The 12,679-nt window shown below is 38.3% G+C and overlaps 1 protein-coding gene and 1 non-coding gene across 17 annotated transcripts in view; one reads left to right on the top strand and one right to left on the bottom strand.

The window, feature by feature from the left end:
- Positions 1-12,679, bottom strand: part of METTL8 (methyltransferase 8, methylcytidine) — a 228,344-nt gene that overhangs the window by 105,493 nt on the left and 110,172 nt on the right. The gene's annotated exons all lie outside the window — the stretch shown is intronic.
- On the top strand, positions 1,769-1,871 carry LOC112668307 (U6 spliceosomal RNA). The gene has a single exon (XR_003141639.1). It is a non-coding gene; the product is annotated as a U6 spliceosomal RNA (small nuclear RNA).

The following is a 12,679-nucleotide window of genomic DNA, read 5'->3' on the forward strand; positions in this document are numbered from 1 at the left end:
CCCAGAACTTACTGTCTAGCAGAGAAATAGATTATTAAAAAGTAATTATGTGCGGAGGCTGGGTGGCTCAGTCAGTTAAACAACTGATATTGGGTTCAGGTCATGATGTTGGGATCCTGGACTAACCCTGCATCTGGCTCGGTACTCAGTGTAGAGTCTGGTTGTCTCTCTCTCTCTCTGGTCCTCCCCCAGCTCTCTCTCTCTCTCACACACACACAAACCCACAGACTCCCTCTCTCTCTTACATAAATAAACAAACAAACAAACAAATACAGTCTTTTTTAAAAAGGTAATTACACACAGCAGAAAACAGTACAGAAGTTCCTCAAAAAATTCAAAGCAGCTCCACTTCTGGAATTCAAAGCAGGGATTTGAACAGATACCTGTACACTGTATTAGTCATTTCAAGCTGATGTAACAAAATACCACAGACTGGGTGACTTAAACAACAGAAATATGTTTTATCTCTTTTCTCTTAAAAGAGAAGTCCAAGACCAGGGTGGTTTCAAGGCCATTTCTGGTGATGTCTGTCTTTCTAGCTTGTAGATAGCTGCCTTTTTGCTGTGTCCTCATTTAGCCTCTTCTCTGTGCATGCAGACAGATCAAACTCTGATCTCTTTCTCTGCTCTTAATTAAGGACAACAGCCCTATCTGATTAAAGTCCCACCCTTATGATGTCGTTTGGCTCAGGACATTATCTTGGGGTCCTAGGATCAAGCCCTCTGTTGGGCTCCATGCTCAGCTGGAAATCTGCTTCTCCCTCTCCTTATGCCCCTCCCCCCACTCTTGCTCGCACTCTCATTCTAATAAATAAATGAAATCTTTATATTCAGTGAAAGAAGCCACACATAAAAGGATAGATATTATATGATTCCACATGTATGAGGTATCTAGTGAACCCAAATTCATGGAGACAGAGAGCAGAACAGTGGTTTTCAAAGGCTGAAGAGAAAAGGAAATGGAGAGTTATTGTTTGATGGGTACTGGGTTTCAGTTTAGGATGATGGAAAAGTTGTGGAGGTAGATGGTGGAGATGGTTGCACAACAATGTAAATGTACTCAATGCCACCGAACTATACACTTAAAATAGTTAAATATAAGTTTAATGATATGTATATTTTACCACAATAAAACAAAAAAATAATTTTGACTTCACTATGTGTCCATACTATGAAGAAACTGGATTTAGTATTTTCACTTAAAATTGAGAAACAAACAAAACAAAAACAAAAACAAAAAAACCCTACCAGTGAAGGGTACTAGCCCTTTATTTATTTTCTTTAATTTTTATTTATTTATGATAGGCACACAGTGAGAGAGAGAGAGAGAGGCAGAGACACAGGCAGAGGGAGAAGCAGGCTCCATGCACCGGGAGCCCGACATGGGACTCGATCCCAGGTCTCCAGGATCACGCCCCGGGCCAAAGGCAGGCGCTAAACCGCTGTGCCACCCAGGGATCCCTACTAACCCTTTATTACAGACAGAAAATCTGAGGCTCAGATACATTTACAGCTTGCCCGTTATCATAAAATGAGTAAGCATCAGAGCTATCTCTGTAATCATAGCCATTCCTGAGTATAGAACCTGAGTTCCTTCCATTGCACTAAGAAAGGTTCAAGCCAACAATAAAAATTTTTTTAAAAAAGGAAAAACAGGTAATAAATAAATAAATAAATAAATAAATAAATAAAGTTGAGAAACAAGTCCTAGGATGTGCTCACTTTGGCAGCACATATACTAAATAAAGTTGAGAAACAAGTCCTAGGATGTGCTCACTTTGGCAGCACATATACTAAAATTGGAACAATAGAGAGATTAGCATGGTCCCATGAAAGGATGACAGACAAATTCGTGATGTGTTCCATTAAAAACAAAATTGAGGCATCTGGGTGGCCTTTGCCTTTGCCCCAGGCCATGATATCCAGGTCCTGGGATCCAGCCTCACATCAGGATCCCCACTCAGCAGGAAGTCTGCTTCTCCCTTTACCTCTGTCCTTCCCCACTATCCCACTCCCATCCCCTACCCCCACCCCACTCCCACTTGTGTTTTCTCTCTCAAACAGGTAATAAAATCTTTTAAAAAATTGAGACACAAGACAAAGTATGAAGTAATGGTTTTCAGACAGTGGACATATGAAACATATGAATCCCTCAGTGAAAAGAAGTAAATGAGGTGATCCCTATGATGGCCCTAGTTTAGTACCTAGAGAGTTTCCAGGCTATAGCACAGGGAGAAAAATCCCAAACAGAGCCCAGCAATCTCCCTGAGTTGAGTAGCCAGAGTTGAGAGTTTGGAGGAAGCAAGGTAGACAGAATTCACAGGGCAGAGTGCCAGAGAGAAGAGAGTTGTATGAGAGAGCAAGGGCTCCAGAAAACTATGGTTCCTTTTCAGTCTTCAGGTAAGTAGCAACTGGACATGTGAATGAGGAACCTACCCAAGTAAGGGAAAAGACCCAGCAGAAAGAAGCTTACAATCTTCAGACTTCACACAGGGCCAGAAATATTTTATGTTCCTAGCACCCAGATTGGAAAACTTTGTGCTATACTCGTTATCAAGAAGAATGCTCAGAAGGGTATTGTTCTGGTATGGCTAAACTCAGTACTCTAATCCAATCATGAAAATAAACCAGATAAAATCCAAAAGAGAGGCATCCTATTATAACCTAACCAGACCTCTGAAAACTTGAAAGGTCATTAAAAACAAGGAAATTCTGGGGATCCCTGGGTGGCTCAGCCATTTAGCCTCTGCCTTCAGGGCAGGGCGTGATCCTTGAGTCCCGGGATCAAGTCCCACATCGGGCTCCCTGCATGGAGCCTGCTTCTCCCTCTGCCTGTGTCTCTGCCTCTCTCTCTCATGAATAAATAAATAAAATCTTTAAAAACAAAAAACAAAAAACAAGGAAATTCTAAGAAACTGTCACAACCAACAGGAACCTAAGGAGACATGACAAATAAATGTTAATTTGGTATGCTAAAAGAATCCTGAAAATAAAAAGTATATTAGGGAAAGAATAAAGAAATCTGAATAAACTATGGACGTTAGCTGATAATATGTAATATTGGTTCATTACTGCAACAAATATACCATACTAATGTAGGCTGTTGGTAATAGGGGAAACTGGATATGGGAGGGGGAGTGAGTGGAATGGCTAAAATGGGAACTCTCTGAACTGTTTTATTAGCCTTCTACAGTTGTCATAACAAATTACCACAGATCAGAAGGCTTAAACCTTATTTTCTCACAGTTCTGGAGGTGGGAAGTCCAAGATCATGGTACCTTCAGGATTGGTTTCTGGTGAGATCTCTCTTCCTGGCTTGTAGACAGCTGCCTTCTAACTGTGTCCTCATTTGGCTCTTCCTTTGTGCATAGGTGTGGAAAGAGATTTATCTCTGGTGTCTCTTCCTCTTCTTACAAGGACACATGCCAGGGCCTCACCCTTATGATGTTACTTAACCTTAATTACCTTCCTAAATGCACTATTTCCAAATACAGTCACATTGAGGATTAGAGTTTCAACATATAAATTTTGAAGGGACACAATTCAGGCCATAACAGAAGAAAGAGATAGGAGGACAAAACATTTTGAAGAAATAATGGCTGAAAAATTTCCAAATTTAATGAAAATCCTAAGCCCACAGATCTAGGAAGCTCAACAAACCAAAGCATAAGAAACAAAAAGAGAACTACACCAAAGCACACATCAGAATCAAATTGTTCAAAACCAGTCAAAAGAGAAAAATCTTATGAACTTCCAGAAGAACAAAGAATGACAGTAGACCAATCAAGTCTTTGTCTGAAAAAAATGCAAACCAGAAGACAATGAAGCAATGTCTTTAATGTACTAACAGAAAAAAACAAAACAAAATAAAACAACTGTCATCCTAGAATTTTATACCCAGTGAAAACATCTTTCGAAGTGAAAGGACAAATAGAAACTTCTTCAGATATACAAAAGCTGAAAAAATTTGCACCAGTGGATCTACACTAATAAGAGATGCTAAAGGACACCCAGGAAAAAGGAAAATTATACCACATGGAAATCTGGATTGTACAAAGGAAACAAGAATACCAGGAATGGTAACTCTGTGGCTGGATAGAAAAGACTTTTTTTTGGTTATTTTTTAAAAATCTCTTTAAAATAGAATTGATTATTTGGGGCATCTGGGTGGCTCAGTTAGGCATCTGCCTTTGGCATAGATTGTGATCCCAGGGTCCTGGGATGAAGCTCCACATAGGGCTTCCTGCTCAGTGGGGATCCTTTTTCCCCTTCTTCCCTGCTCATACTTTCTCTCTCTCTCTCTCTCTCTCTCTCTCTCACACACACACAGATAAATAAATAAAACCTTGGAAAAAAATACAGTTGATTATTTAAGGAAAAATTATATGTTGTTGGGGTATGGTAAATTATTAAAAGTGAGTTCAAAATAATGCTATGGGAATGACCCAAAGCTATGAAATAGGGAGAACTGTAGGAGTTTTAACTAAAACTGCTTGCTTATTCCCTCAGCTTACAAAATAAGACATTTTGAAGCTCTTTCAGCATTAGTTTGATCACAAAGCAAGGTGATTACAGTTCCTCTGATCTTTTTACCACTTATTGCACCCTTAGTATAGTAATCTCTAGGCTTACAATTCCTCTGGAAATAAGACTCCATTTTTAATAATGTCTGTCGGGAAAACTGTAGTAGCTCCGAGTCCTATCTTTACTGATTTCAAACAAGTGTCATTTAAAACAAACTTAGGCTTAGCTTCTGGTACATGGACTCCTTTTGGGAAAAATTGGACATGAGATCTGGGTTAAAGATAGGATAATGGGAATGGATTTGTAAAATGGTTTGCATATTTCCATATTCCCATATATGCCCTTATTGGAAGCACCATTTTGCGTCACTTTTTTATAGTCTTATCTTTTTGTTCTTTTCCCAAGAATATGGGTCTTTTTTCATCAAGTATAAGGCAGACTCCTTGATGGGAGGGACCCCACTTTGGCCTCTGAAAGTACAGAAACTACTCCATAATAGGTGTGGCAAATTGAATAAGGAGAAAAAAATGCTTCATGTTTATGTAAAAATAAATGAGTTACAAATGGTTGTTAGTAGGGATCAACCATGTAGGTTGGAGGGGGTTTGGGAAGAAATGAGTTACCATTTGATTGTTTTTTCCAGCTTTATTGAGGTGTTATTCATAAATAAAATTATAAGATATTTAAAGTGTACATTGTGATAATTTGATATATGTATACATTATGAAAGGATAGAATATGCTATTTAATAAAATAAACAGGTAACACGATAGTGTATAGTGTGGAAAGATAAATATTCATCAAACTGAGTGGTGTGACTTTAGATGTTTTTCCTTGTGTGCCCATTTGTATGTTCTACTTTCTTTATAAGATACATGTTTTATTTTTTTTATTTTTATTTTTTTAAATTTGTATTTATTTATGATAGTCACACAGAGAGAGAAAGAGGCAGAGACATAGGCAGAGGGAGAAGCAGGCTCCATGCACCGGGAGTCCGACGTGGGATTCGATCCCGGGTCTCCAGGATCGCGCCCTGGGTCAAAGGCAGGCGCCAAACCGCTGCGCCACCCAGGGATCCCAAGATACATGTTTTATTTACAAAACTAGGAAGGAAAAATTACACAAAGTTGTTTTTTTTATTGAGTGAAATTCTGGACTCTTATTGAGAATTTGGACACTCAAGAGAATTTTCTCAATTATCACTTGGTTTCAATGGTTCAGAGGTGTTCTCATTTGGCAAGAAGTACGTGAACACATTCCCTTTAATAGAAGATAGACCATTCTTCCAATAGCAGTTCTTGAAATATGAAGCTAAAGTATCCTCAAGAAACCAACAGAGAAGTTTCAGGAACATTGGAAACAACCCAATGGTCCAGTGAGATTTTATGAGATTTTAAAAGTAAATTATGATACCTCCAGATAATTGGAATATTTGCAGCTATTAAAATCTATGTTCATAAGAACATTTAATAACATGGGAAGATACTCAAATTTTAACATTAAATTTAAAAATTTATATGCAGTGTTATGCTATTTGAAAAGAGAATTATATATGTAATTTAATTTCTAAAAGGAAACAGACCCAAATATTAATAAGTCTTATCCCTGGGTGATAAAAATATGAATAATTTGGCTTCTTTACTCCTTTCTCTGTTTTCAAAAATTCCTACCATGAGTTACTTTTATAATTAGAACACAATGTTATTATTATAATTATTTTTAAAGAAGTTGGCTTATAGAGCTGGAGAGTGGTTCACTGTATGGGCCTTGAAGCAGTGTGAATGTAAATCCCAGTTCTGTCAGACAGGCAAGCTACTGTCCCTTTCTCTGCCTCATTTACCTTTTAAAAAAAAAGTTTATTTTAGAGAGAGAGCACAAGGGAGGAGAAGAGGGAGAGGGATAGAGAGTCTTAAGCAGACTCCATGCTGAGTGCTGCACCTGACTTGGCTCGATCTCATGACCCTGAGATTACAACCTAAGCCAAAACCAAGTCAGTCGCTCAACTGACTGGGCCACCTTAATTTCCTTATCTTAAAATAGAGATAAATGATAGCACCTACATTATAGTGGTTGTTAAAGACTGAAAGAGTTAATTCATAATAAAGTGCTTAACACAGTGCCTGGTGGATAGTAAGCACCCTCAAATCAACCTATTATTGCTATTGTTATTATTGTAGGTTAGAAATTTTAACCTCCTACCTATTTACAAATTCAGTTATTTCAAAAAAGGCTATTTTCTGAGTACAATCACAGATCTCCAGAACTCACTGGGGCCTAAAGACAATATTTACTGTAAAAAACCCTAACAATTTTCTTGAGAATCAGATATTTAACCTGCTGAATTAGGCAGTGGAGAATAAACTAGTTAGAGACCAGCCTCTGGTTTCTTTTCCTCTTTCTTGATGACTTTAATGCTGCTGATGTGATCATTGAATTACTCTTGTTTATTCAAAGAATAGAAGGGTAAAAGAGCTCTCTCGGAATTTTTCCTTGATAGGCTCCAGATTTAGAACTGTATCTCCGCTTCTCAGAGTTTGAGAATCCTGTGATCCAAATTTGGGAGTAGAGATTTCAATCCCAAGATCATCCAGCTAATAAGGGGCAGATATAGGATTTGAACTTGTGTCTACCTGACTCCACTCTTCAATGTTCAACTTTTATCTTATAATACTTTCCAACTAAAAGAAGAAAAGCTTAAAGAAGGAAATTTTATCCATCAAAATCCAATAGTGAGACATGGAGACGATCAAGTTTGCTTCCCATTTCTTAAACAAATCAAGAGCCAGTGTGGCAGCAGTGCAAAGATCAGCTCCTGATTCTAAAACAGAGCAAACTGCAGAAGAGACCTACTTCCTTCATAAAACGGAGCATGAATTATAAAAAAAGGCCCCATGTGCACCATGAATTGGGCTAGAAATCTGTGTCCCGGTGTCATTATCTCAGGGAAATCAATTTTCTCAGTTGAGGCAACAACTCTAGGTGAATGTGTAGAAGGGAGGGGTAACTTGGTGCTCTGAGAGCCTGGAGTTTCTCTACCTCCTGCAGTACTTCTAGTCTGTGTTCTCAAACCCAATCTGTCTGCCTGTTGTCTACATCCCTGCCTGCCCAGTAGTATCTCTTTGATGTGTCTTGTTCCTGCTTCATTTTTTTTAAGGTTTTATTTATTTATTCATGAGAGATAGAGAGAGAGGCAAAGACACAGGCAGAGGGAGAAGTAGGTTCCCCACAGGGAGCCCAATGCAAGACTTGATCTCAGGACCCCAGGGTCACAACCAGAGCCAAAGGCAGATACTCAACCAGGCGCCCCTCATTCCTGTTTTTAAAGTAGGATGCCATCACTTCTGTGAAGCCTCACCCTGCTCTCTGGAGACAGCGAATCATTTTGCCTTCTACAGAGCTTACCAGCTCTGGGCCTGTTCCTTTTCACACTGTGTATGGTTGTTTGCTGTCCTGTCATACCCTAATTAACTCTCTGAGGTCAAAGATTATAACTTTACTTTTAGGTCAATGGGAGAGTAAATTAAGATAATGTAAGGAAAGTGATAGTGTCTGGTATGTAATAGGTCCTCAATAAATGTTCTGCTTTGTTGGTTCTCTCACTTGAAGACCCAGGACTTAGTGCAATTTATTCAAGGTCATGGTTACTAAACAGTTTTTTCTTTTCTTTTTAAAGATGTATTTATTTATTTTACAAAGAGAGAGAATATAAGAGCTGTGGGGAGAGGCACAGGGAGAGCTAGAAAGAGAATCTCAATCAGACTCTTGGCTGACTCTTGGCCTGATGTGGGGCTTGATTCTATGGCTCTGAGATCATGACCTGAGCTGAAATCAAGAATTGGATTCTTAATGGAATAAGCCACCCAGGCACCTCTAGACAGATTTTTCTTGAATGTATGAATGAGTAAATTAACAAATGCATTCCACCTCCTGCCTCTAGGGCAGGCATCCTATCTTATACTGATCTATATCCCCTCAAAATTTTCTTTCTTCTATTTATATCCTCTGAAATATCCATAACAACACTGGTCATATGGCTAGGTACAGTGAATAATTTGATTGATTTTCTCTTGTTGTAGAGAATATTGATAGATTGACTACTTACCTCTGGGACCGCTATAGGAAACATGTCTTCCATTGTCTGTTCCATCTTGAATAGAATAAAATTGCCAGAGGTCTTACAGACAGAGCTTTCCTCTAGTAAAACTTTAGCTTAACCCACTTTCCAAGGTCTGATTTCCTTTCTGTTTTTTTTCCTAAACAGTTAATAGCCAATATAAACTCTAGAAAAATAAGCCCTCCAAAGTGAAAACCCTGCTGAAATCCAAGTTTTTACTGTTATGATCCTATATAAGGCTTGGAGAGTCTTATTTATTTTAAATCCCAGTGCCAGGGCAGCCTGGGTGGCTCAGCAGTTTAGCGCCGCCTTCGGCCCAGGGTGTGATCCTGGAGACCCGGGATCGAGTCCCGCATGGGGCTCCCTGCATGGAGCCTGTTTCTCCCTCTACCTGTGTCTCTGCCTCTCTCTCTCTCCCTGTGTCTCTCAGGAATAAATAAATAAAATCTTAAAAAACAAAAAACAAAAAACCCAGTGCCAGCCTAGTATTTAATACATAGTAGATACTCAAAAAGCATTTCTTTAATAAATAGTCCCCCCCCTTTTTAAAAATAGTCCTTTTAAAAAAATAAAGAGAAGTTACAAATTCTATAGTATAATTTTGTGGTGGTCTTTGGCTTTAAAAACCATATAGTACAGGGGAAAGATGAAAAAATAATAATTCACATACCTGGATAGCATTATGCACTTGTAAAAGCATTTTCCCACATGTTATATAATATTACTTACATAGCATTAATTGAACCTCTATTGTATAATAGATTTAAATACCAGTGTGTCCTGACAAATCTGTAATTATGATAATGCCCATTTTATAGCTAGATAAAATAAGCTGAGATAAACTAAATGATTTACCAAGGCCACAGACTAATACTGATCCCCCTATGCTCAATTAAAATGTAAGCTTCACGAGGGCAGCCTCTCTAGCACTTAACATAGTACTTCACATATAGTAGATGCTAAATAAAGATTTGCTGAGGAAATGTTGAGGTTGGGTGACTCCAAAGCCTTTGCTCTTTCCATAACATCACCTACTACTCTGCAAAATGGTCTTTTGAAGCATCCAGAGAAAGGAGTACATCTTTTTACACTCATGAGGAACTGAGGTCCTGGGAGATAAGGCTAATTTGCCTATAGCTCACAAGGGTGACTAGGCCAGCACCAAAATTCAAGCTTCCAATTTCCTACCACTATGTTTTGTTGGCCAGTCTGCATAAAGGTCATAAGGCAGAGACAAGTTGTAGCCTACTTCCTTTCCCCAGGAAAATCCAGGGAGCCTGTTCTAGAGATACAACCAAGACTTTCTGCCTAAAAACCAAAAAGCATCCTGATGCTGGAATAAAGTTATGTTCCCCAGTAGGTAGGTGGATATTTGGGGGTTACTGGTATATAATAAAAATTACTGGTGTATAGTTACTGGTATATAATAAAAATGATACCAGAATCTGGTGTTTTGAGGTAGGGCTAAGTCTTGTGGTGATGTTCCAACTAGGCAGCTGCTACCTGACAGTAGCCACTTCACACAATTTTTTTTCCTCTTAATTGTAACATTTTATTTATTTATTTATTATAAGATTTTATTTTTTTAGTAATCTCTACACCCAGCATGAGGCTTAACTCACAGCTCTGAGATCCAGAGTTGCATGCTCTACTGACTGAGTCAGCCAGGTGCCCCAAATAGTCACGGGCCTTGACCTTTCCAAGGAAAAGATATGTGTTCAATTAAACATCTTAGGGTTATAAATACCATATATATATATATATATATATATATACTTTTTTTTTTTTTGCCAAATAGACATTTTTTTCTTCTTTTTCTTTTTCTTTTCAATACCAAAGAAAACATCCATGCACATTCTACTATGGTAATCGCTTTATCTATTTGCTAAGTCCCAACTGGGTATGTCCCTATGCTGAGTATAGTATAAAGTATGTAAGTAAATATATACATAAATAAGTAGAAGTGTATAATATTCCATATAGCATTAAAGAAGCCATGTAAAAATAGGCAAACATATACCAAACCTATAGACAATCAAATAAACCTATTATTATCTGATCTAAAGGACAATGACGTTTTTATAGCTATAGTCAAGGGACAAGCCCATCTGAATGTCATTTCTCTTTTGCTTTCTTTCTGTCTTTCCTCTTTTCTTCTGCTGCTCCTTATTTTAATCTCTGAGTTTGTTGCTCACTAATCTTTTCAAAGCATCAAAACCCATGGAGATGAACCAGATTGTATTCTGGTTACATTCACCTCTGGAATCCCAAACTTAAGTTTCTGGTCCGAGCTTGCAGAAGAGCCATACAGACTATGCCTGATGGGGAAAGAAGTCATTGGCCTCCCCATCAGCTCATGTGTTGACAAAGCCACCAAGAGAGATGATGTGTGATTATCATAGCACAAGGATATGCCTTTTATAGCTACATATCAGTCCTTGTATTCTCACACTTTCTGCTGTATGTCCTGGCAAAGCTTACTCTGAGGATGCCATGGAGTACTGAAGCTGTGTTTCCTTTGGCTATTGTTCTTTTCCTCATCTCCACACTTAATAACTCCATGTTGGGCAGTGAAATACTTGGCAAATAAAGAAAGAAATCAAGCCTGAGTGCCAGGGGCAGCCCTTTGTCATCAAAAAGGATCTGTGACTATCTTTTGCCCTTCTGTCTCCTCTTCAGTGCACTTCTGCTCCCCTCTAATTTTTCCATCTTATACATCTTTTATTGTTTTCTAAATATAGACATGCTAAAACCTCAGTGGAAAGACCATCTATTGAAACCAGAGTGATAGCAAGTAATGTGCCCAGCAGGCAAATCGCAAAACAAATAGAGGGTGCACTCAGCACTTTTGCTTCTGCTGCACAAAAGAACCCAAATAAGGCTCCTGGAAACATGGGTTGAGTAATCAAGTCCTTTTCCTGGATGTACAACAGCACAGCTTTGGGAGATAACGAATTCAGCTCATGTAATTGTACACCCGTCTAGAAGAGTAAAAGGAAGCACAAAAAGAGAAAAAAGGCGAGTGGGCCAAACTTTTAACTGCTTGCCCTCCTTCTGCACCTGCCATGACTTGCAAACATAATATTGTGTCCCAGCTGTCTACTTGTCCTGAATTCCGAGACCCCAAGACATCCATTGCCCTTGGAATTAAAGAATTACAAATGGAATTTTTGCACCTGCAAATTAAAAAAAATATAGTGAGAGAACTTAGGAAAGATCCTTTGAAACATTTCTATCACCCTTGTCAGGCTGTTTTCTGCCCCCGGTGAATACTAACCAGACATATGAGTAAGGACTCCAGAGGACCATTTGGCTGTTTCATTGAAATTAATTTTGGTTTCTACAGATTAACCATAAAGATACGCATTGGTTGCAGGTGTGCCAAAGCAGCATCGGGAAGAAAACCCAGCAAATTTTGCAGAGATGGTTAATGACTCCTGCAAAATTAATTTAAATTGAAATAGGATAAGAACATATGGAAAAAATCAATCATTCCCCGTTTTGAGTGAATATTATTTTAGCATGCATAGATTTGATATAATTTTCTTTCCTTCCTTTAAGCATCAGGATACACTCACACACAAAGTCTTTTTGCAAAAGACAAGGTTTTTTAGGGTTTTTTTTCCTCCCCAGGAAAAAGGAGATAAGTGTTTCATAAATCTTTTTCCTTGTCTAATGCTGAAACATACATCTGGGGCTCCACAGACACTGATAAAAGCCCTTCCAGAAAACCTAACTCTGTTTTTGGGGTAATTATGCTTTTCTAGTGTCTGGACACTGGTTCTGGTTTCCATTTGGAATAAGATCTGGGCCCACTTATTATGCATGTCCACATTAACTGGACAGTTTATAGAATTTAAATGTGAAATGAGGAGAAAGCATAGACACAATGGCAATAGAATGGAAAATATAAAAGAAAAATATTTTTCAAGTGTTTGAAAGGATATGACTACATTAACAAAAAACCCACAGCCACATGTTCACACTCTTATATTCCCATTTCAAAGCCATCTCCAAAGTTCGGCTCCAGTTTCTCTCGAGG

The sequence above is a fragment of the Canis lupus genome, chromosome 36, assembly GCF_003254725.2.
Source record: "Canis lupus dingo isolate Sandy chromosome 36, ASM325472v2, whole genome shotgun sequence".
NCBI lineage: Eukaryota > Metazoa > Chordata > Mammalia > Carnivora > Canidae > Canis > Canis lupus.